General features: G+C 40.5%; 1 long non-coding RNA gene across 1 annotated transcript in view; it reads right to left on the bottom strand.

The window, feature by feature from the left end:
* LOC133772589 (uncharacterized) overlaps positions 1–25349 on the bottom strand; it is a 162834-nt gene that overhangs the window by 128705 nt on the left and 8780 nt on the right. The gene's annotated exons all lie outside the window — the stretch shown is intronic.

Here is a 25349-nt window from a genome sequence, read left to right as displayed (position 1 = left end):
CTTTTGGGAGGTGATGAAAATGTTCTGAAATTAAATTGTGGCCATGATTGCACATTCAGTGAATATATTAACACCAGTGAATTATGTACTTTAATTTACTTTAAATGGTAACCCTTATGCTGCATAAATTACACCTCAGTGAAGCTATTAACCAAAGCAACAGCATGATAGAAAACCATAGAAATCTAAAGGAAGCATAAATGACAATAGATCAGTAAGGATGATGTCAGCTATTAATAACAGAAAACCCAATTTAAGTTGGCTTCAATGTATCAAGGAATCTGGATGAAAACGTTTTGTAGGTGGTTAAGTCAGAAACTCGGAGTCATCTTCAAGATTCTAATTATTTTTACGCATTCTGCTCCTCCATTCTTAGCCCTTAGCAGGCTTGTCCCCCTCAAGATCACAAATTGCCACAGCTCCATGTATCACTTCCTCGCCAGCAACATCCACAAACCAGAAGAGAGAATATCTTTTGGTTCCCTTTAAAAGGGTGATATACACTTTCTTTTAAAAGATTTATTTATTTATTTGAAAGTCAGAGTTACAGAGAAGGAGGGAAAGACTGGGAAAGAAAGAGGTCTTCCACCCACTGGTTCACTCCCCAGATGGCCACAATGGCCAGGGCTGGGCCAAGATGAAGCCAAGAACCAGGAGCTTCTTCTGGGTCTCCCATGTGCGTGGTAGGGATCCCAACACTTGGGCCATCCTCTGTTGCTTTTCTCAGGCCATTAGGAGGAAACTGGTTTGGAAGTAGAGCAGCCAGGACAGGAACTAGTGGTACCCAAATGGGATTCCAACATTGCAGGCAGTGGTTTTATGCGCTATGCCATGACGCTAGCCATGATATACACTCTTTTAGCAGTTCTCAACAGTTTTTCTTCAAGTGGTAGAATTCAGAATAGTTTCATTTCTAAAACTGGTAAGAAAAATAAAATTATCGCTATTGGCTTAATCCAGTTAAGATACAGCCGCCAGGTCTAGGAATAGGCTCAGCCATTCCTGATGCATGACCAATAATAATAATAATAATAAAATCCAAATGTTGTTAAGTGGAAAGAAGAGGAAACAAAGAAAGGCAACCAACATCAGATACAATACAAAACAGAAGAAATCCTGGGCAATAGAACCCTTGAGCTAAATATCACTTGCTATAGAGATGTGTGTGATTGAGGGGACCCAGGAAAGAGTGGCTGAAAGAGCAAGTACTGGCAAGAGGGACGCATTCTAGAAAACGGAGACAGAACAAGCAAAAGAATATAGCCTAGTGAGAGAATGGAAAACTGCTGGCTATTTGCCAAGCTACAAAATAAACAAAGACAGGATCTCTGAGCCAGCAAGAAGCCAGGTTTCTCTGTGAGTACAACCTTATGCAATTAGAAGAGACAGATCAAATCTTCTTTAGATTTTTGTCAGAGAAATGTTCAGTAAATGACTAAAATTTCCCTAAAAAATTAAAAACAGAACAAAGCCTCACAAATTTAGATAATTGAGTTTAGTTTTATTCTTAAAATTTTTTTTGTTTGAAAGGCACAGACAGAAAGATCTTTTATCTGCAGTTCACTCCCCAAATCTCTGCAATAGCTGGAACTGGGCTTGGCCAAAGCCAGCAATCTAAAACTCAATCTGGGTTTCCCACATGGGTGGCAGGGATCCAAGCACTTAAGCCATTGTTTGCTGTTTTCCAAAGTGCACCTCAGCAGGAAGCTGGAATAGGAAGTGGAGTCAGGACTTGAATCTAAGCATTATGATATGGAATACAGGCATCTAAAATGATGTCTTCATCTCTATGCATAAAGTTTTAATAACAGTTTTGAACCAACCCTCTTATTTTCCCAGATCCTCTCCTTTTATCAGCTAGTAGCCAAAGTTCCATATTCATTCTCTGTCTCTCTGTCTCTCTCTAGCACAGGGTCGTATCCTCTAGTAACCTGTATACACTAGACTGCTCACATCATGGAGTAGTTTGTGATAACGTGGAAGCTAAAGCTATCTCATTATATGTGAGCCTATTTTCCTCTAAGGCATTTTTATGTGAAGTTTCTTGGCATAGCTGAATTGTTCTTTTACTTCAAATCAATTTTTTTTGACTGGGAAATTGGAGGTATCTTAGAGAAATTGACAAAAGGAAGATGAGACTGCCCATCAGGAAAAGCAAGGCTGGTTCCTAATAGGCTGCCATTGAACAAATGAGCTCTTAAGGAATATTATCTGTCCAAATATTCATGACCTTATGTGTGGTTTCCAACTGCCTTCCCCCCATACTTAAAAAGCTAATGTTTTGAGCTGTGATTATGATCCCAAATCCTCTGCTTCTAATAACCTCATATCTACTGACAGCATTCCATGAAAGCCCTTATAGACAACTGCATGATTCCTGAATCAGAACCCAGGAAAGGGAGGGCCCATCTCTGTGTTCCTGCCCTTGAATCTAGAAGGCATCTCTAACAACTTGTAGCCTTCATCAGTACTGGGTCTAGGGGCCGGCACTGTGGTGTAGCTGGTAAAGCTGCTACCTGTAGCACTAGCATCCTATATGGGTGCCAGTTCGAGTCTCAGCTGCCCAACTTCCAATCCAGCTCCCTAATAATACTCCCAGGAAAGCAGCAGAAGATGTCCCAAGTACTTGGGACCCTGCACTTACATGGGAGACCCAGAAGAAGCTACTGAATTCTGGCTTCCACCTGGTCCAGCACTGGTTGCTGTGGCCATTTGGAAAGTGAACCAGTGGATGGAAATATTCTCTTTCTCTCTCTCTCTCCCTCTCTCTCTCCCTCTCCCTCTCTCTCTCTCCTTCTTTCTGTCTCTGTAACTCCGACTTTCAAATAAATAAATCTTTGAAAAAAAAACTAATTCTGCATATCCCTCATCAGCTTCTAGACTCAATGCTTCACAAAGCCAAAAAACTACTTGTTAGTCTTGTAATGAAAGAGGAAATCAGTTTTCTGTACTAGTTAAAAGTTAAGGGTCCAGCACTGTGGCACAGTGGGTAAAGCCTCAGCCTGCAGTGCCAGCATCCCATATGGGGGCCGTTTCAACTCCTGGCTGCTCCGCTTCCAACCCAGCTCTCTGCTATGGCCTGGGAAAGCAGTGGAAGATGGCCCAAGTCCTTGGGCACCTGCACCCCCATGGGAGACACAGAAGAAGCTCCTGGGTCCTAGCTTCAGATCAGCTGAGCGCTGGCCATTGTGACCATTTGGGGAGTGAACCAGTGATTGGAAGATGTATCTCTACCCCTCTTTCTCTCTCTACTTCTCTCTCTCTCTCTCCCTCCCTCCCTCCTTCTCTCCCTCCCTCCCCCCCACCTCTCTCTCTCTCTCTCTCTCTCTCCCTCCTTCTCTACCTCCCTCTCTCTCTCTGCCTCTCTGTAACTCTTTCAAATAAAATAAATAAATCTTAGGAAAAAAAAGTTAGGTAGGGATAGAAACAATGAAGAGGTTGGGAATCAGGCATGTTATATAAGCTCCCCTAAACAGACAAATTTTATTTACCAGTTGCAGACAAAGCAATGATTGAGTAATACCAAGATAGAAGAGTTAGCTCTTTTCTGGTTAGGGGATCAAGAATCACTGTTTTGACTGTGGCAAGGCTGGTTAATATTGGAATTCGGAACCAAAATGTCATGAAAACCAAAGGCAGTCTCTTAGTTTATATATTAAATATATCACAAAAAAAGTCTGTTAAAGGCCTAGTGCCCAGGGTGGTATTACTGGGAGGTGATGGAACCCTTAAAGGTGAGGCTTACTGGGAGAGCCATAGGTCTTTGGGGCCGTGCCCTTGAAAGGTAGTTCTCCTAAGAGGGTTGCTATGACAACCTGAGTTTGGGCCCAACCATGCTCTCTGTTTCCTGGATCACCATGTAATCCTTCTTCCTCTACACACACTCTGCCACCTGCCATTCACCAGCTCCTGTGGGACCCTCAAAACAGGCATGGCCTATGCCATGTAATTTAGACTTTGGACCCCAAAATTATAAGCTAAATAAGACTCTTCTCTCAAAGTTAGTAGTTTTGGGGATTTTGTCATAGTAATGCAAAGCTGACTATAGCAGTATTAATATGCTGAAACTAATTAATAGCATATCCAAATCACTCCAGGTAACATTGCAATTGCATCTGAGAAATAGGAAAGATAGGTTTAAAGAAATTATTTCCAAGGTCCCCCCAAGTGAAGTAAAAATGCATAATCACTGAAATATTCTAGTTCAATAACGAGAAGACGCAGATGAAAACATGTTCACAGCTCATACCTGCCAAAGAGAATGAACTATCATGCACTTTAAAATCCTTCGTGCAGTGTGGGAATAAGTGCAATAAAGCCCAGCACAGCTTGTCTCCACCATGAAATAAAATGATCATCTGCTTTTCTATCATTTACTTCACACAGAGGGCTCACACCAATAAAACGATGATTTTATAGAGCTATGAGAGAAGACAAAACCCATAAAACATATTGTACACTTTCATAGCTCAAAGAAACATCTTTCAGAAAGGTGAACCCAATATTTACAAACAAGCTCATCTCTCTTTTTTCAGACTGATTTTTTCACAGTATGCTAATTCTCCAAGTATCTGGAGGTCAGATTCCAGCAAAAATCTAATGACCTAGCATAATCAATGTGACCAGAATTTCTTTATTAGGAGAAAAGTGTTCTAAACACTGTTGTCTGATGCCTGCTGGGTAGAGGCAACACTGACCTGGCCATACAGTCTATCATCACTCCCCTATCCTAGTCAATAAAACAGTAGGAAATAGGTTGGGACCAGAAGTTCTATGCCCTCCCACCCCAAGTACACAAACAACCTTTCTTCTGCAATCAGCCTTCACTAAGGGGGCTTCTTTTGCTGAATCTGATCTTTTGGCCTCTGAACTCTGTTCAATTGGATGGAATTCATTTAGCAACACTATAATCCAGGTACGAGAGACATAATGAGACCCTCCAAAGCTTGAGTAGTAGAGAAAGACAACCCAATATATCTTTCCATGTAAGCTATTATGAGTAAATCGAAGCTGTGCTGGAGAAAGTGGATGAGGTTAACCCTGTTGGAGAGTGCTAGGATTGTAGATACATGGAAGGCTTCCCAGAGGAGCTATGCTTCAACACAACTGAAATGATTTATTATGATTGGGTTAAATACTAACATTTCACATATGTTAATGAGATTATAAAATAAACTAGTTCATTTTAATTTTTGAACATTTACTTTCATTTTATTTGAAAGGCAGAGAGACATAGAAAGAGACAGAGGCAGGCAGGCAGACAGAAAGAGATATCTTCCAGAACCAGCTACAGAGATTACTACTACAACATATGGTATAAAAAACTTAATTTAGGGGACAGAGCTGGGGCATAGTGGGTTAAGCCACCTGCAGCACTCACATCCCATATGGGCACAAGTTTGAGATCCCGCTGCTCCATTTCTGATCCAACTCCCTATTAATGGCCTGGGAATGGATGACTCAAGTCGTTGGGCCTCTGTGCCCACAGGGGAAACCCCCAGAAACAGCTCCTGGATCCTGGCTTCAGGCTGGCCCAGACTCAGCCATTGCAGCCATGTGGGGAGTGAACAAGCAAATGGAAGATCTCTCTCTCTCTTTCTCTCTTTCTCTCTCTCTCTTCTTCTAACTCTGCCTTTCAAACAAATAAAATTTAAAAACAAAGCCTAATTTAAAAAAAAATCATGTAATGAAAAGAATTATAGTATAATTATTCTAATAGTGATCTTCATGTAATGAAGCATAAACAAGTGGAGTCAGTATGGAATTGTGGAAAGAATACAGACATGAGGAGGTCTGGTTCCATCAGGGTCATCTTCAGCATGTCAACTGCTTATTCCAGATTCCTTTTTTTTTTCTGGTGAAGCATCAAGGAGTCATGCTAGGCCAACACTTGTCCAAATATGTTTGAAAAATTTGAGCCTCACAAAATGATGCATTGGAAAATAATGAGTTTGCGGACAAATAACCTTGGGAAACACAATATAGTTGCTTCTTGGAGACTCTAACCCACAGAGGTATTTTAAAGAGTATTTATTTAATCTGTCTCATAAATGTAATGAACCTTGTGCTCTCTTCCCCATTTTTTCTTCTTTGAACTCACTGGCAGTTCTCTAAACTGTTCTGTGGAAAATATATGCAAATACCATCATAAGATAATTTCTAATATGAATATTCTAAGATTCCTTCAAATATAACACTCCACAGCAATATCCACACAATGGGTCAAACATGGATAGACTGAGGAATGTGTATGCTTAAATTATTTCCAGGATTTTTTCTTCAGCATTGTGAAATAACTTCATGAGAAAACATTTAATATGAGGTTATGACTATCATTTCAGAAATAAAATTCCCATAAAACGAATGATAGCTTCAAAGCACGGCTTGGATCTGCAGAATTGTTGTATCTAAAATGCTTTTATGTAGCACAAGCCACATAACATGCAAATGCCTTCTTTACTGAAAAGGAATAAGCACACACACACATTCACAGAGAGGCACTGCCACAGTGCCAGTCAGTGTTTTAACAAAGAACAGAACTAAATCAGCCATACTTCCTAGGCAAACAGCAAATCTTCCTCTTCTGATAAAAACAAACCTGGGTAAAGAAAACGAAACATATTATTTCATAGCTTAAAACTCATTTTCCTATGAGTTTATCAACAGAGCTGGCAATGGCCTCTATCAATGCCACAATGCGGAAAACACTCAGAACCACAGAAAAGAGAACCTGATTAAAATGCAGTCTGTAAGAAGTGTCCGTCATAGATCATTAAGTGCCAAGAGGAGCTCTCTCTTTAATGTCCTGCAAACTGTGGGAGCAGATGCTGTTATTGGTTCAGCAGAGTCCTCCAGGAAACATAAACATAAAATAGTAGTTATTCAAGAATGTTTAGGGGTCTCGTGGTAGCAGAGGGAGAACAGGTCTTCAAAGCATATCTACAAAGATAAGGCACAAGAGAGGAGTCTGAATTTATGACAGTCATCAATGTAGAAGAATCTGGAGACCTTGACATCATTATCAACAACTCTATGTAGATCTTTCCTATGTGGGTAGTATTTATTGGTCAACTTACATTCATTAATCCCAATTCTTCCAATTAAAATTACATGAAAACTATAACCTGACAGAATTTATATTCTGTGGGGGTTTGTCTTCCCAAATCATCACCACAGCCAAGAAACAAAGAAAAGTATCTCTGTCCAGGCCAATTTAAAAACAAACAGCCATCTGCCACCAACAAGAAAACTTCCTTTGCCATGGAACAAAGATACTATTTCAAGGCCATCGTGGAGCACCTGCTGCAATAAAGGATTAAAAAAAAATACATCACCTCCACAGGCCACAGAGCTCACAAAGTACAAATGTTGTCCACTTTGTTAGGACTTAACTAACTCATCTTTTCTCCAGATCCACAGGCATACAACTGACTTGAAAATTATATTTCCCCAGGACCCACGCTGTGGGTTAGTGGGTAAAGCTGTGGCCTGCAGAGGCAGCATCTCTTAAGGGAACTGGTTCAGGTCCCAGCTGCTGCACTTTCGATCCAGCTCTCTGCTATGGCCTGGGAAAGCAGTGGAAGATGGCCCAAGTCTTTGGGCTCCTGTACCCGTGTGGGAAATCCAGAAGAAGCTCCTGGCTCCTGACTGCAGATCAACACAGCTCCGGCCTTTGTGGCCATCTGGGGAGTGAACCCGCCAATGGAAGATCTCTTTCTCTCTGCCTCTGCCTCTGCCTCTCTGTAACTCTGCCTTTCAAATAAATAAATAAATCTTTGAAAAAAGAAAAGGATACTTTCTCTAAATTTTATCTTTCTGGTTAAAAGAATAATGTACATTCAGTCCTCAGGGATATTAGAGCAAACCAATCTGGAAAGCCAGCAGATAGATAAAAATATATCAAAGAGAAAAGAAATTGCTAGGTTGTTACCAACTACAAACTACAAACCAAAAAGCAGAAAAAAATAAAAGAAAGAAACCAAGCTTACCTGTTCTTCCTTGCATCCCACACCAGGAGGCACTATGGAACCAACTAATGAGAGACACCAGTTAAGGTTCACTAGCCTCAGAATGTATTCCTCTTTTTGGCCAAGGAAATTCACCATAAGTGAATTCTAAGATCAAAAAACTCCTTGTTCAGGATCCATTGAAATAAATACATATTTAGGGTTAATTATGGTTAACATCTATGGGCATTAGGGAATATTTGAGTTATTTTTAAATTTATTAAAATGAATTATACTTTTCTTCAAAAGGAACAAGAGAGAAATTATGCTCTTAAAAGAAAGAAATGATCCTGAGTGACCCTGTGTTGTAGAGGGTACCAGTGGTGCTGGTATCCCATGTGGGCACCAGTTTGAGTCCTGGATGTTCCACTTCCAATCCATCTCCCTGTTAATGTGTCTAGGAAAGCTGCAGAGGATGGCCCAAGTCCTTAGGCCCCTGTACCCACATGGAAGACACAGAGGAAGCTCCTGGCTCCTGGCTTCAGATCTGCTCAGCTCCAGCCATTGCAGCCATTTGCAGAGTGAGCCAGAAGATGAAAGATCTCTCTCTCTCTCTCTCTCTCTCTCTCTCTCTCGCTCAGGCCTCCTCTGTAACGCTTTCAAATAAATAAATAAATAAATGAAGGGAAGGGAAGGCAGGGCAAGGGAAGGGAATGCTTGGGCCTCCTCTGTAACGCTTTCAAATAAATAAATAAATAAATGAAGGGAAGGGAAGGCAGGGCAAGGGAAGGGAATGCTTGTATCAGTACTGCTGCAAATATAGCTTTGTTAAACTTTGTTTCATATCTTTGTGAAGCAAATGGTTAAGAATGATATACTACTATAGTTTTAATGATCTGTAATTATTTTAAAATTTGCTATACATGAGTATAATGGACATCTTTTCATCTGATTAGTGTTTACAACCTTTGCCTATATTCTTGAATTCTTCATTTAGTGAAGCATTAAGCCTCTGACGATAATGTAAATTTAAAATGTTATCTCAAAAATTAGAAAGAGAGAGAGAGAAGAAAGGGAGTTAGGGAAAGGGAAGTATCATTATATTCTTAGAATCATTATCTATGGGCACTGGCTCTGTGGCATAGCAAGTAAAGGCTCCACCTATGACACCAGCATCTCATATGGGTGCCAGCTGGAGTCCCATCTGCTTCACTTCGATCCAGCTCCCTGCTAATGTTCCTGGAGAAAACAGCAGAAGATGGCTCAAGTGCTTAGGCCCCTGCCACTCAGAATGGAGTTCCTGGCTCCTGGCTTCAGCCTGGACCAGTCCTGGCCATTTGGGGAATGAACAAGCATTTCTCTCACTCTCTCTCTTTCTCTCTCTCTCTCTCTCTCTCTCTCTGAAACTCTGACTTTCAAATAAATAAAAGAACTATATCTATGAAACACATTGAATCTCTTCGCACTAACATGAGAACTGAAAACAAATTTTTTGGTTGGAGCCGCGGCTCAATAGGCTAATCCTCCGCCTGCAGCGCCGGCACACCGGGTTCCAGTTGTGGTCAGGGCGCCGGATTCTGTCCCGGTTGCTCCTCGTCCAGTCCAGCTCTCTGCTGTGACCCAGGAGTGCAGTGGAGGATGGCCCAAGTCCTTGGGCCCTGCACCGCATGGGAGACCAGGAGAAGCACCTGACTCCTTGCTGCAGCGCACAGGCCGCAGTGACCATTGGGGGGTGAACCAACGGAAAAAGGAAGACCTTTCTCTCTGTCACTCTCTCTCACTGTCCACTCTGCCTGTCAAAAAGAAAGAAAGAAAGAAAGAAAGAAAGAAAGAAAGAAAGAAAGAAAGAAAGAAAGAAAGAAAGAAAGAAAGAAAGAAAGAAAACAAATTTTTTTTCCCAAAAGGACAAATACTGTATGTTCTCCTTCATCTGCGGTAACTGATAGAGTACCTAAAAGGTAATCTATAGAAGTGAAATTGACACTTTGAGATGTGATGACTTTAAACAGCCCTTGACTTGACTGTGGAACAGGTTTTTTTTTTATACTATTTGTTGAATTCTTTACTTAGTATAGTGTTAATCTTATGTGTAAAATGTTAATTAAAAATAGATCTTAGTAAAAAAATAAGAATGAGAATAGGAGAGGGAAGAGGAAGAAGGGTGGGAGTGTGGCTGGGAGGGTGAGTAGGGTGGTAAGAATCACTGTGTTTCTGAGTTTGTATTTTTGACATGCATAAAGTTTGTATACCAAAATAAAACAAATTTTGTTATATTTTATAATGTTCAAATAATTTGATCCTTTTTGAAGGGGGACAGAACATGTCATCCAAAATTATGTCATGTGACATTAAAATTATTTTGAGATAAAGGCATTTGAGTATCTGAAATCTTGTATCTGACAAAAAGCAAAGCCTTGCAAAAACTTAATCATCATGTACCCCTCCCCAAGAGCAATTCTAAGCTTCTCAGGGACTAGGAGTAAATTAAATACCAAACTGAGGAAGACACTGTCACAAAACTAGCAAATTTCCCATCTATTCTCCTAAGAACCCATTCATTTTTCTAAAATGTCATTTGTTTTTCCATTAGTGCCTTTTTCCACCACCTTCATTTATTAAGATGGCATATAAGCCCCAAATTCTAACCACTCTTTTGATTTATTTGTCACTGAGTACTCCAGTTTATACTTTGCAAATGTAAACAAAGGATGTTTTTTCTGTTGCTAATCTTTTGTCAGTGTAATCTACACACACCTATTCACTAATCCTGAGTGGTTATATAAAAGCTTTGTTCCTCCCTCACATTTTTCAGACCAGGCTTCAATTTGATTTTGGGTCCACACAGAGACTTCTCAACAAGATGAACATGTACAGGTTTAAAATCGTTTATGTGCCCCTTCAAATCTATTCATCTATTGGCCTTATTGTTGGCATCATATGGCCTTGAATAAGCATCTGGAGTCTCAGATGAGGAAAATTGAAAAATTAGGATAACTGCCTCTGAGCCCAAAGTTAAGGCACAAGTTTACCTAGGAGTGGACTGGCTGATTATGTGGACTGTCACTTGAATGCAAATTCCTCCAGTGATGCAGATATAACACAGGCATGCAGCCATTATCCTGGAGGAAGATGTAACAGGATCCTAAGGGGTTTAGTGAAGATAGCGCTCTAACTAAGACTCATTTGGATTCAGTACTCAGGAAGAGGGTGTGTTGATCACTCTGCTTAAGAATTCCCAAGACTAGGGCTGGCACTGTGGCATAAGGAGTAATGCCACCAACTGTAGCACTGGCATCACACATGGGCACCGGTTCACATCCTGGCTGCTTCACTTCTGATCCAGCTCCCTGCTAATGTGCCTTGAAAGCAGTGGAAGATGGCCCAAGTGCTTAGACCCCTACACTCATGTGGGAGATCTGCATGAAGCTCCTGGCTCCCAGATTTGGTCTGGCCCAGACCTGGCCATTGTGGCCATTTGGGGAGTGAACCAGTGCATGGAAGAGTCTCTCTCTCTCTCTCTCTCTCTCTCTACCCCCACTCTGTAACTCTGACTTTTAAATAAAATAATCTTAAAAAAAAAGAATTACAAAACTGTGAGGAGGGCAGGGGCAGATGACTACTGAAGCTATGCTAAACTGAGTGGATCCGGGTATCTTAAGACAGTAGTCCACTGGCCAGAAACGATGTCAAAAGCCTCAAAGTGGAACAACTGCAAGGGATCAAGGATTCTGGGTGGGCTGAAGTTCAGGCTCAATTGAAACGCAAAATGCAGAGGCTGACCTTGAAACATAAAGGGACCAAGCCTAGAGACCTTCTAAAGCCATTGCCATAGCATCAGGCTACAGAGTTAAGCATGTGAATGAAACCTGGGAGTCCAGCCCAGAGCATGAACAGCAGCCTTTGCAAGTCTCTGTCCTAGGAAGGACATCACTAAAGAAATGGACAAGACTCTACCACACCGACCCAGATAGCCAGCAGGTTAACTGATTGACAGCATCCAAAACAACCCTCAGCTCAAGGACTGGCTGAACATCTCACCTTGCCCTCCACCTCCTGCATGCAAGCACCAAAGCTTTATTCCAAGGGTTCTTGGATGACTGGGAAAGACTGAAGAAAACCAAACTGGGTGATACACAATTTCTTACCAAAGAAGCTATGAGAAGATGAAGAGTATAAAGTGATACTCCCCCAAGCTCATAAAACAGCTCATAGCAATTACAGAAAGAAAAAACATTTGCATTATTTGGGTTAACAAACATATATCTAACAACTACTCATTTACATAAGATTGCTAATCATTTGTAAATGCTGAAAACCAACAGTCATAACCATCTTCCCCCACCCCCAGTCCATGTGAGGTAGAAAAAAAGAAAGGGAGCCACTGATTTGAGAAAAAATACAAGTATGTTTTCTTTGGGGGAATATGGAGGTGTCAGTTTCATCATCCTCAGCAGGAGGAAAAAATAAGAAGAAAAATAATCTGAATTACATGTTTCACCTTAAAGATTATTTTCACAGCACATGGCACCATTTTCTAACATCTTTGTAATCTTAAAAATTTCCTTTGTCAGGAGAGAATGATCCATCATGGGAAGCGGGATACACAGCAGACTCATAGAATGGCAGATATCCTAAATAGCACCCTGGCCTCAGAATCAGCCCTTAAGGCATTCGGATCTGGCTGAAGAGCCCATGAGAGTATTTTAGGCATGGAAAGCCAAGTCACTCTGGGAAAAAAAAAAAGAAGAAGAAGACCTAAATGAAAGATCTCTGTGAATGAGATCCCAGTGGAAAGAACGGGCCCACCAAAGAAGGAGGTACCTTTCTCTGAAGGAAGGAGAGAACTTCCATTTTGACTATGACCCTGTCAGAATAAGATCGAAGTCGGCAAACTCAAAAGGCTTCCATAGCCTTGGCAACTCATGACTAGAGCCTAGAGAGATTACTGACGCCATAAACAAGAGTGGCAAATTGTTAAGTCAACAACAGGAGTCACTGTGTACTTACTTCTCATGTGGGATCTGTCCTTAATGTGTTGTCCAATGTGAAGTAATGCTATAACTAATACTGAAACAGTATTTTACACTTTGTGTTTCTGTGTGGGTGCAAACTGATGAAACCTTTACTTAACATATACTAAGTCAATATTCTGTATATAAAGATAATAGAAAATGAATCTTGATGTGAATGGAATGGGAGAGGGAGTGGGAGATGGGAGGGATGCGAGTGGGAGAGAAGTTATGGGGGGGGGGGGAGCCATTGTAATCCATAAACTGTACTTTGGAAATTTATATTTACTAAATTAAAAAAAGATGACATAAGAAAAATAAAAAAAATTTTTCCTTTGTTTAAATATTGCTTCCAAGGGCAGATTTCTATTAGCAGAAAAAACTAGTTAGTGACAGTTATAAATATCAACAAAAATATACTTATAGCACAGAAAAGCAACACTGGAAGTCTACTGAATGTTTCCCATGTTTTATCAAATTAGATTATTTGAATGCTTCCAGAATCTGGAGGGCAAAGGGTATATTTTTTCCCCTTCTTCCTGAGCCTCTTTAATTAAATATAATGATATGCACTCACTAGGATTATAAACAAAATAAGGCTACAGAGATCAATTTTAGTGGCATAAAGGGGGTAATAAATGTACAGTCTTACTTAATTCAGTTATATAAGGGCAGGTATTTGGCTCAACAGTTAAGACATTGCTTTGGACGTCTCATATCAAAATGCATGGTTTGGGTCCCATCTCTGATTTCAAACAAGTTACCTACTAATGCACATCCTGGGAAGCAGCAGGTGATGGCCCAAGTACTTGGGTCTCTATCACCCACATGGCAGACACCCTGATCAGCTTCTGAACTCCTGACTTTGGCCTGGTCCAGTCTTGGCTGTTGCAGGCATTTGGGAAGTGAACCAGCAATTGGAAGATCTCTCTTCCTTTATCTCTCTGAGTCTCTCTACTTCAAGTAAAAGTGGAAAATAAATACATTTTTAAAAGAAATTCTCTTTTAAAAAGTGAACTAATTTGCTTTCTCTGCATCTATTGAGAAATCACATGGTTTTTATTTTTCAATTTGTTAATGTGATGCATCATATTATTGATTTGCATATGTTGAACCATCTCTGTATACCAGGAATAAATTCCACTTGATTTGGGTGAATGATCTTTCTAATGGGCTGTTTGATTTGATTAGCTAATATTTTGTTGAGGATTTTTGCATCTGTGTTCATCATGGATATTGGTTCTCTTTCTTTGTTGTATCTTTTTCTGGTTTTGAAATGAAGGTGAGGTGGCCTCATAGAAGGAGTTTGGGAGTATTCCCTCCCTTTCAATTGTTTTTAATAGTTTTAGAAGAACTTGAATTAGTTCTTTTTTAAAAGTCTGGTAGAATTCTGCATGAAGCTACCTGGGCTTTTCTTTGTTAGGAGGGTCTTTATTACTGATTCAGTCTCCATCTTCATTATTGGTCTGTTTCATTTTTCAATGTCTCCATCCCTCAATTTTAGTAGACTGTATGTGTCTAGGAATATGTCTATCCATTACTTATAAATTTTCAAATCTGTTGTCAAATAGCTACTTGTAGTAATTCCTGGTGATTCTCTTTATGTATGTGGTTCCTGTTGTTATATCTCCCATATTATTATCTCAATAGATGCAGAGACAGCACTTGATAAAATACAACATCTTTTCATGATAGAACCCTTAAGCAAATTGGGTATAGAATGAACATTCCTCAACACAATCAAGTCAACATATGACAAACCCCCAGCCAGCATTACACTGAATAGGGAAAAGTTGGAAGCATTTTCACTAAGATCTGGAACCAGACAAGGATGTCCACTTTTACCACTGCTATTCAATACAGTTCTAGAAGATTTAGCCAAGCCATCAGACAAAAAAAGAAATCAAAGGGATATAAATAGGAAAGGAGTAAGTCAAATTAACCCTGTATGCAGATGACATGATTCTATATACAGGGGAACCAAGACTCCAAAAATAAACTACTTTTTTACATTGATTATTTTATTTGAAAGGTAGAGTCATAGACAGTGAGAGAGAGAGAGACAGAGAGAAAGGTCTTCCTTCTGTTGGTTCACTCCCCAAATGGCTGCTTATAGCTGGTGCTGCACCCATCTGAAACCAGGAGCCAGGTGCTTCCTCCTGGTCTCCCATGCGGGTAAAGGGGCCCAAGCACTTGGGCCATCCTCCAATGCCCTCCTGGGCCACAGCAGAGAGCTGGCTTAGAAGAGGAGCAACCGGGACTAGAACCTGGCACCCATATGGAATGCCGGTGCTGCAGGTGAAGGATTAACCTAGTGAGCCATGGTGCAGGCCCCAGAAACTACTTGAACTCATAAAAGAGTTTGGTAAAGTGGCAGGATATAATATCAACACACAAATATCAATAGCCTTTTTTTTCCCACAGGCAGAGTTGGACAGAGAGAGAGACAGAGAGAAAGATTTTCCTTCAGTTGGTTCACCCCCCAAATGGCCACTATGGCAGGCACACTGTGCCAATCCGAAGCCAGGAGCCAGGTGCTTCCTCCTGGTCTCCCATGCGGGTGCAGGGCCCAAGCACTTGGGCCATCCTCCACTGCCTTACCGGGCCACAGCAGAGAGCTGGAATGGAAGAGGAACAACCAGGATAGAATCCGGCGCCCTGACCAGGACTAGAACCCAGGGTGCTGGCACCGCAGACAGAGGATTAGCCAAGTGAACCTAAAAAAAAGACTGCCAATGGCTGAGAAATAACTTGTAAGTTCAGTCCCATTCACATTAGCCTCAAAAAATTTCTAAATACCTTGGAATAAATTTAACCAAGGAGGTGAAAGATCTCTATTATGAAAATTATACTAAACTGATCTTCTGTATATAAAGAGAATTAAAAATGAATCTTGATGTGAATGGAAGGGGAGAGGGAGTGGGAAAGGGGAGGGTTGTGGTTGGGAGGGAAGTTTGTGGGGGGGGAAGCCATTGTAATCCATAAGCTGTACTTTGGAAATTTATATTCATTAAATAAAAGTTTAAAAAAAAATAAAGTAAATATCAAAAGAAAAAACATTAAAGAAAGAAATAGAAGACACAAAAAATGGAAAAATCTTCCATGTTCGTGGATTGGAAGAATCCATATCATCAAAATATCCATAGTACTGAAAGCAATTTACAGATTCAATGCTATACTAATTAACATACCAACAAAATTCTTCTCAGATCTAGAAAAATCAAATTCATATGGAAACACAAGAGACCCCAAATCACTAAAGCAATATTCAAAAACTAAAACAAAGATGGAGGCATCACAATACCAGATTTCAAGACATAGTACAGGGCAGCTATAATCAAAACAGCCTGGTACTGGCACAAAAATAGATATGTAGACCAATGGAACAGAATTGAATCCTCAGAAATCAATCCACTGGAGCAAGGACAGTCTCTTCAACAAATGGTACTAGGAAAATTGGATCTCTGCATGCAGAAGTATGAAGACCTTTTCCTGACATTTTATACAAAAATCAACAAAAAATGGATCAAAGATCTAAATCTATGACCTGATACCATCAAAGGATGGAGAACTAGAGAAGAACATTGGAGAAACTCTGCAGGACATTGGCATAGACAGAGACTTCTTTGAAAAGACACCAGAAGCACAGGCAATAAAAGCAAAAATAAACAAATGTTGTTACATCAATTTAAGAAGCTTCTGCACCACAAAGGAAACACTTAAAAAAGTCAAAGGGCAACTGACAGAAAGGAAAAAATATTCGCAAAGTATGCAACTGATAAAGATTAATATCTAGAATCTATAAGGAGCTCAAGAAAATCAACCACATAAAACAAACAATCCAGTTAAGAACTGGAAAAGGAATTGAGCAGGCATTTTTCAAAAGAGGAAATTCAAATGCCCAACAGACACATGAAAATTTCTTAGGATCACTAGCCATCAGGGAAATGCAAGTCAAAATCACAATGAGTTTTCACGTCAGCCCAATTCGAATGGCTCTAATATAGAAATTAAAAAACAATAAATTCTGGCAAGGATATGGGAGAAATGGTTCCCTAATCCACATTGGTAGAAATGTAAATGAGTATAGCCATTGTGGAAGACAGTATGGAGATTCCTCAGAAAGCTGAAATTAGATCTACCATATGACTTAGCAATGCCACTCCTAGAAATCTACCCAAAGGCAATGAAATCAGGATATGAGAGTTATCTGTACCCCCAGGTTTATTGCAGCTTTCCCACCTTCAGTGACAAGGGTTAATCTCCTCATTCTGGTATAGGAGAGGAGATAAATTTATGTCCTACTTTCAGAGAGAAAGAAGAGCAGAAAAATATGCTTATACCTGCTTTTTCTAAATTGTCTTCAGCTTAAAATAATCAACAAGCCAAAATGATATAATTTGCAATGGCATATCCTGGTACCTTTCAATATCATTAATATTTTCATTTTACTAGGATGGAAATTATAAGATTACTTTGGATGACATATAAATTATATAGCCCACAAAAATATGTCTATAATGCCTTGAAGTATTCTCAGAGAAAGAGATTATAGGCAAAAAAGAGATGGAGACTCCTCTCCTGGAATTTTATTTCATCAGCAGTACCAAGTTCTACCTCGCTTATTTTTTTTAAGATTTATGTATTTGTTTTGAAAGTTGGAGTTACAGAGAGAGAGAGAGAGAGAGAGAGAGAGAGAGAGATTTTCTGCTCACTGGTTCACTCCCCATTTGGCCACAATGGCCAGGGCCAGTTCTGGGCCAGGCTGAAGTCAAGAGTTTATTCTAAGTCTTCCACATGGGTGTCAGGGCCCAGGTACTTGAGCTACCATATACTACTTTCCAGGCCATTATCAGGGAGCTGGATCAGAAGTGGAACAGCCAGGACATGAACTGGCATCTATATTGGATGCCAACACCACAGGCAGTGACTTTACTGGCTATACCACAACACTGGCCCCAAGTTTATCTTTATATGAAAGGAAATATTATCAGAAGAAAATGTTGTGAATGTAATCAACCATTATCAGCTCTGTACGTTTGGATAATTTACTGATGCTCTTTCCTTTACACTGTGGTCCCTATGGTGAACAGACCCAGCCTTAGCTCTCTCAGCTTTCTAATTCCAAATTCACAAAGGAGACAAGTGCTTGGCCTAGCTCATCTTTTCATGTGAAGCTATAGATATTGGGGAAATTGTGCTTACATCATGGATTCTGTGACACAGTCTACTGCAACTGAAATGGGAGAAGATGAGGTCATTTTTAAAAATTGCTGTTTAGGAACAGCAGAGAAAATTTCAACAGAAGAGGGGGTGAGGAGGGCAGGAAACGAGCCATAGCTCTTGGCTAACATTTTTAACATTTTGAATAAAATTACCTCTCTTAGCACTGCAGCTAGAATAAACTTTTCTAAGATTTGTCACTTTTTAATACTAAACAAACTTTGAGCTATCTTTTCTTTGTAACACTAAAAAATTCCATAAATTTCAAATGCAGAAAGAAAAGTCAAGAAGATTCAAACAAGTCTGTTTAATTTTTTTTCTCATTTATTTCTTTGAGAGGCAGAGATACAGAGAGAGAAAGAGAGAGATAGTTGATCAGAGAGAGAGAGAGCTCCCATCTACTGATCCACTCCCCAAATACCTGCAACTGCAGGAGCTAAACCAGGACAGAGCTAGCAGTCAGAAATGGAATCCAGGTTTCCCACATGAGCGGCAGGGACCCAACCACCTGAGCCACCAGTACTGCCTACTAGGGTAGCCTTGGCAGGAAACTGGAGTCAGAAGCTACAGGTGGGTATCAAACTCTGGCACTACAATATGGGACATGGGCATCCTGACTGGTGTCTTAACTGCTAAGCAAAGTGTGTGCCTGGTTAGATGGATTTTGAGAACATCAGTCAATTCAGAGTCTTCTTCTGTATATAAAGATAATTGAAAATGAATCTTGATGTGAAGCGAATGGGAGAGGGAGCGGGAGATGGGGGAGTGTGAGTGGGAGGGAAATTATAGGGTAGGGGGAAGCCATTGTAATCCATAAACTGTACTTTGGGAATTTATATTTACTAAATTAAAAAGAAAGAAAAGAGGAATACAAATCACATACACAAAAAAAATTACCTCATAACATATGAATCAGGCAAAATCAATGATAATGATAGATAGCCAAATTTAGTCTTCATGAAAAGAGCTGGCATGGTCAGGTAAATAGGCATCCAAGTGAAATACTGGGCAGTCTCCTTAGTCTGCTAAGTGCCAGACAGAAGTCAGACACAGAAATGCAAATGACCACATCGCTCACCAGTTAGGGGAGGACAGAAGGCAGAACTGGGATGAGAGTCCATGGACAAGGGCTACTGGGGAGAAGATGAAATTAATAATCTTTTCCCAATACCCTTTCCTAGTTCTAGGCTAGATTCTCAAAATACGTGGAATTAGCTCCATAGTTCCTTAGGTAATTAATGAGTGCATTCCATTTTTTTTAAAAAATCTGACCTGACTCACATGTCCTCCGTCTCTAATCACCTTTCCAACAAAACTTCTCAAGAGCTGTTTCTATGAGCTATTCCTTGTTTCTCTCCTCTGGTTCTCTCTGGAACCTTTGAAACTTCTCTTGATGAGGTCATCAGTGCCCTCTGTGCTGCCAGGCACTAGACAGTTCCCCAGTGCTTGGCTTGTTAGCCACACTTGACAGCCAGTCTTGCTCTTACATGCTGATCTCTCTTAGCATCCTTTCAGCATCCCCCTAATATCCCTGACCTCTAAATGTTGGAGACTCCCAAGTTTTAGTCTTTGGAATGCTCTTCTCTAGCCCAGCATATCCAACCCTTCCTTTTGAAAATACAATCGATACATCAACAACCCCAATCACATCTCCAGGTCTGACCACCTCTTACATTAGCATTGCCTAATGGCTACTCTGCTTCTCCAGTCGGATGTCTCATAGGCACTTCCAGCTCAATCAGTTTAAAACTCAACTCCTGATCAACACCCTAAACCCTCTTCACACAGCGTCTTCCTTGTCTCAGCTGATGCAAATTCGTTCTCAGGATTGCTCTGACCAAATACCTTGCTGCCATCCTTGACTCCTTGAATTTCCCTGCATCTTTTAGGAAATTCTGTGGACTTCATCTTCAAATTATTTCCAGATTTTTACTGCTCTTCATCTCTGTGGCTACTGCCCTCATCTAAGCCCTCATTTTCTTGAGCCTGGGTAGCTGACATTGCTTGGCCTCCCACTTCCACCCTTGCACTCTACAGTCTGTTCTTTGTAAGGCAGCCAAGATGGATCCTAACAGGACCTGAAGACTCAGTGATTACGTCATTCCTATGTTAAAAACATCCAGTGGTTTCCCAATGAAAGTCACCATCTCTAGACCAATAAGGTCCTATGTCATCTTGTTTCCCTATTACCTCTCTGACCTTATACCTTCCACTGTTTCCTTCTCTCATCCATCGCCAGCTCCACTGGCCTTGTTTATAGCCCTCAACACACAATCCCTTATCTGCCTCAGGGCTTTTGTATTTACTGTTTCTTTTACCTGAAGCGTTTGGAGCTCCATGTGGCTCACTCTCTAATTTTACTCAATTTCCTGCTTAAATGTTGCTGCCACGGAGAGACTTGCTTTGACCCAAACACTACTCCTTTCCTCTCCATTCTTTTAACTGGCATTACTTTTGTCATGGCCAGTGTTACCATCATATATCTTATACATTTATATATATTGTGTAGTCTGTCCCCTCTCATTGTAATCTTAAAAGCTTGGAATTTGGGGTTGTTTAGTTCACTTTTGGATCCTAGCCAATAGAATAGCTCCTGCTGTATAGTAGGTGCTTCATAAATAATGACCAAATAACTGGAGGAGCCAAATCTTAAAGAACTGCTAAGAAGTAACCAGGGATGGAAAGAAGGGGCCATCAAAGAAAGAGGTACCTTTCTCTGAAGGAAGGAGAGAACTTCCACTTTGATTATGGCCTTGTCTAAATAAGGTCAGAGTTTGTGGACTCAAGAGGCTTCCATAGCCTTGGCAGCTCATGACAAGAGCCTCGGGTGATTACTGACGTCATAAATAAGAGTGTCAGTTGTTAAATCAACAACAGAAGTCACTGTGCACTTGCTGCCCGTGTAAGATCTTTGTCCTTAATGTGTTGTACTATGTGAATTAATGGCAAAACTACTACTCAAACAGTACTTCATACTTTGTGTGTCTGTATGGGTGCGAACTGTTGAAATTTTTACTTAGTACAGAGTTGATCTTCTGTATATAAAGATAATTGAAAATGAATCTTAATGAAGAATGGGATGGAAGAGGGAGTAGGAAGCAGGATGGTTTAGGGGTGGGAGGGTGGGTATGGGGGTAGAACCGCTATAATCCAAAAGTTGTACTTATGAAATTTATATTTATTAAATAAAAGATTTCTATAAAAAAAATTCAGAGTCTTCTAATATGAGATCAGATGGAACAAAGAAACCACCAAGACAGTCTGGGACTTTTTTTTTATCTACCCACTAATTTATAATCCATCTCTTGTAGTTGACAGCAAGTAAGGGGAGTTCCACAGTGGCTAAGGCCTTAGATCTTCATTACATTTGATGTTACCTAGTTGATGAGTACTCAGTAAATGTCAAGTGCACTGTTGAATCAATGCCTTGGTTTTCTACTACACTGGCAAAATAAGCAGTGTTAGCTAACAAGATGAGGCCTAATGCAAACTATTTTTTTAAAGGTGGCAACGCAAACAGGAGAGGTTTTGACTGGGCAAGGACTGGCCAGGTGAGAAGAGTCACCTCCAGGAATGTAAGCAAAGATAGGAGGTGTGGCGTTGTTTGAGTTTTTCTTAGTGTGAATGAACTGACCAAAGAATGTCACTTCCAAAAAGAAAGCGTTTTCCTTAGTTCCTCAGTAACATGGTTTCTTGGAACCTTGCAGCAGCCTCCAGGCATGTAGTCAAAACCAGCCCAGACAAATTAGCCTTCTGGGGAGCAGGATGCTCCCCATTATCTGAGCTAGGGATTGCAGCAGACTCCATCCTCATGCCCTATCATTTCTTTTCCCTCTTCCCTTAGCCATTCCCCCTTCTCCCTTCCTCTTCACTCTCTCCTATGGGACCCTTCTGCCACTGGTGAGCATGGGGGTGAAGTGTGCTTCTAAAGTCAGCTTGTCTTGAGTCTCACCTTGGCACTCTCACTTTACCTGGTTATGTAAGAAGTTATTTAACCTCCCTATGCCTTGATGTTCTCATTAGTAAAATGGGAGAAAAACTGTTCCAATCTCTTCTTTTTTTAAGATTATTTATTTGAGAGGTAGAGTTACAGAGAGAGAGAAGAAGAGATAGAGAGAAAGGTCTGGTTTACCAGACCTTTACCAGTTAATCTGCTGGTCCACTCCCCAAATGGCTGCAATGGCTGAAGCTGAGCCGATCCCAAGCCAGGACCTTCTTCTGGGTCCCCCAGGAGGATACAGGGACCCAAGCACCTCGGCCATCTTCCACTGATTCCATGGATTCTTTTCTGAATCCATCTCTTTGCAGATGGTATGTCTCTTGCAGATGTACCAACAGAAACCCACAGGAGCTTCTAACTTTTTTTTTTCATCTCATTTGCCTCAAAGTCAAACTTTATTAGATATATGACACTCTTTCCAAGTTATTGCAGGAGATAGCTGTATTAACTTGCTTCACCACTACATTGCATAGATTACCATCCTTCCACCTTCATCCATACCCTAATATATTCTCTTCACAGCCTATAAAAACTATCATCATTGGAGCCAGTGCTGTAGCATAGCAGGTAAAGCAGCAACCTGCAGTGCTGGCATCCCATATGGATGCAGGTTCCAGCCCTGGCTGCTCCTCTTCCAATTCAGCTCTTTGCTATGGCCTGGGAAAGCAATAGAAGAAGATCCAAGTGCTTGGGTCCCTGTACCCACATAGGAGATCTAGAAGAAACTCCTGGCTCCTGGCTCCTGATTCCTGGCTTAGGATTAGCCCAGCTTTGGCTGTTGCAGCCATTTGGGGAGTGAACCAGCAGATGGAAGCTCTCTCTCCCTCTGCATCTGCCTCTGCCTCTCTGTAACTCTGCCTTTCAAATAAATAAATAAATCTTAAAAAAAAAAAAACTACCATCATCAATTTTATCTTCTCTCACTTTTATTAAATCTTTCCCTCTCAGTTATATACTTTCTTAACTGGTTTTTAAACATGCCCAAATTAGAAAAGGCAAGAACAACACCACTTCCTGGAGTCATATCTGTCAAGCAAGATCCCCAGTGCTTTCATCCTTACCTCATAAAAACAAACTTCTCAAAAGATGTTTTTCTATACTCATCATCCCATTTTCCTCTCTTTTTCACCATAACACAGTCTTACTTGAGCCTCCATTGCTGCACACTTCTTATTTATTTAAAGATTTATTTATTTTATTTATTTGAAAGGCAGAAATATAGAGAAAAAGGGAGAGAGAGAGTGAAAAAATCTTCCATCCACTGGTTCACTCCTCAAAAGGCAGCAACAGCCAGGGCTGGGTCAGGCAGAAGACAGAAGCCAGGAGCCTATTTCAGGTCTCCCACGGGCTGCAAGGGCCCAAATGCCTGGGCCATCTTCTGCTGTTTTCCCAAGTACATTAGCAGAAAGTTGGATTAGAATTGGAGCAGCCAAGACTTGAATCAGCGCCCATACTGGATGCCAGCACTGCAGGGAGAGGCTTAACCTTCTATGCCACAGCATAAGCACCTACACATTTTTTAAAAAAAATTCTAATTTTATTAGGATTAAATTTAACACAGCTGACACTGTGTTATATCCTGAAATTCTGTATTCTTAGCTTCCATAGTACAGCCCTCTTCTACTTTCTCTCTTCCCTATCTGCCTCTTCACTGTCTCCTTTATAGCTTCCTCTCTTCTGTCTGCCACAAATACTACAGATCTTCAAGTTTTCTCTTCCTTTCACTACATTCTCTCTTAATCTATCCCCATTCACAGTTCAGCTTCAAGTCCTACCCTCACAAAGGTAACTCTGAATCACATCTCTGTCCCAGACACCTCCCCTCAATTTCAGAATCTTTTATCCAATTGCTTATTTGATACTCCATTTGAATGTCTTAAAAGAATGTTTGAAAATGATTCCACATACATAAAACCAATCTAGTGTTCCTACGACATAAATTTCATCTTTTTTGAAAGGCACTACTCCCTATTAAGTCATAGAAAGTTTATCACAGGGGGTATTCTTCATTCCCCAACATTACTCAGTCATCACAGACAACAGATGTCAATATCACCATGATGTTCCACAAACTCTTTTTAGGTTTATTTATTTTATTTATTTATTTATTTTTAACTTTTATTTAATAAATATAAATTTCGAAAGTACAACTGTTGGATTACAGCGGTTTTCCCCCCATAACTTCCCTCCTACCCGCAACCATCCCATCTCCCAGAAGAATGAAAATATGACCCAGAAGAATCTTTTTTTAATAATTTTTATTTATTTTATGTAGTTGAAAGGACAGGCGAAGAGAGAGAATGAATATCCTGGTTCACTCCTCAAATACCTACAACTATTAGGGCTAGGCCAGGCTGAAGCTAGGAGCCAGAAACTCAATCCAGTCTTCTAGGCTTTGGCCTGACATAGCCCTGGCTGGTGTGCCATTTGGGAAGTGAACTAGCAGGCAGAAGATTGATATCCCTCCCCCCCTCCCTCCTTCCCACCCTTCTCTCCCTTTCTCTCCATCTCAGGCACTCTGCTTTTCAGATATATCGATCGATCGATCCATCCATCTCATTAAAAAGAGAAAAGAAACAAACAAAATGCTTTTTCTCTCCAGCCATTTTCATCCCTCTTCCAGGTCTTTAGGCAACTAAACAGACTTTCTTACAGTCTAAATATCTGCCATACCTCTATAGTTTTATAGTATCTTCCTCACAATTCTCCTTTATCCTCACTTTTCCTATCTAGGAATTAAGCCCAATTGTCCTTTGCGCCAGGCCAGAAACCCATTTAATTCTCATTGCCCTATAGTATGCTGAGAACCATTCCCCTTAGATAAAGTTAAGTCAATGTGTCAGATTGAGTGTACAGTCATGCTTTCTACTTAGGGTAAGTTCTTTACCCAATCAGATTGTGCACCTAGCAACCATTTTTTCACTGCTAAAGAATGCTCAAGTGAGCCTTCAGCATCAGGTATTTGCTCACTGGATCTCCAAATGGGCACTGGTCTCTGCAATGTATCTGAATTGTTAGAGGGTTGTCATCTCTTAGGATTTCCTGATTGAATCTTATCTGTAATATAAGGGTGGTTCAGTCACAGGGTAAAATGCTAAGGCTAAAGAAGCTTTCAGACGGCTTGCTCCCCTATTTTTCACACTACTGCTCACAATTCACTAGCAAGCTAGT

Source organism: Lepus europaeus, chromosome 13 (genome assembly GCF_033115175.1).
Source record: "Lepus europaeus isolate LE1 chromosome 13, mLepTim1.pri, whole genome shotgun sequence".
Classification (NCBI taxonomy): Eukaryota; Metazoa; Chordata; class Mammalia; order Lagomorpha; family Leporidae; genus Lepus; species Lepus europaeus.
Note: the sequence above shows the minus strand (reverse complement) of the source record. Positions and strands in the feature narration are given on the sequence as shown.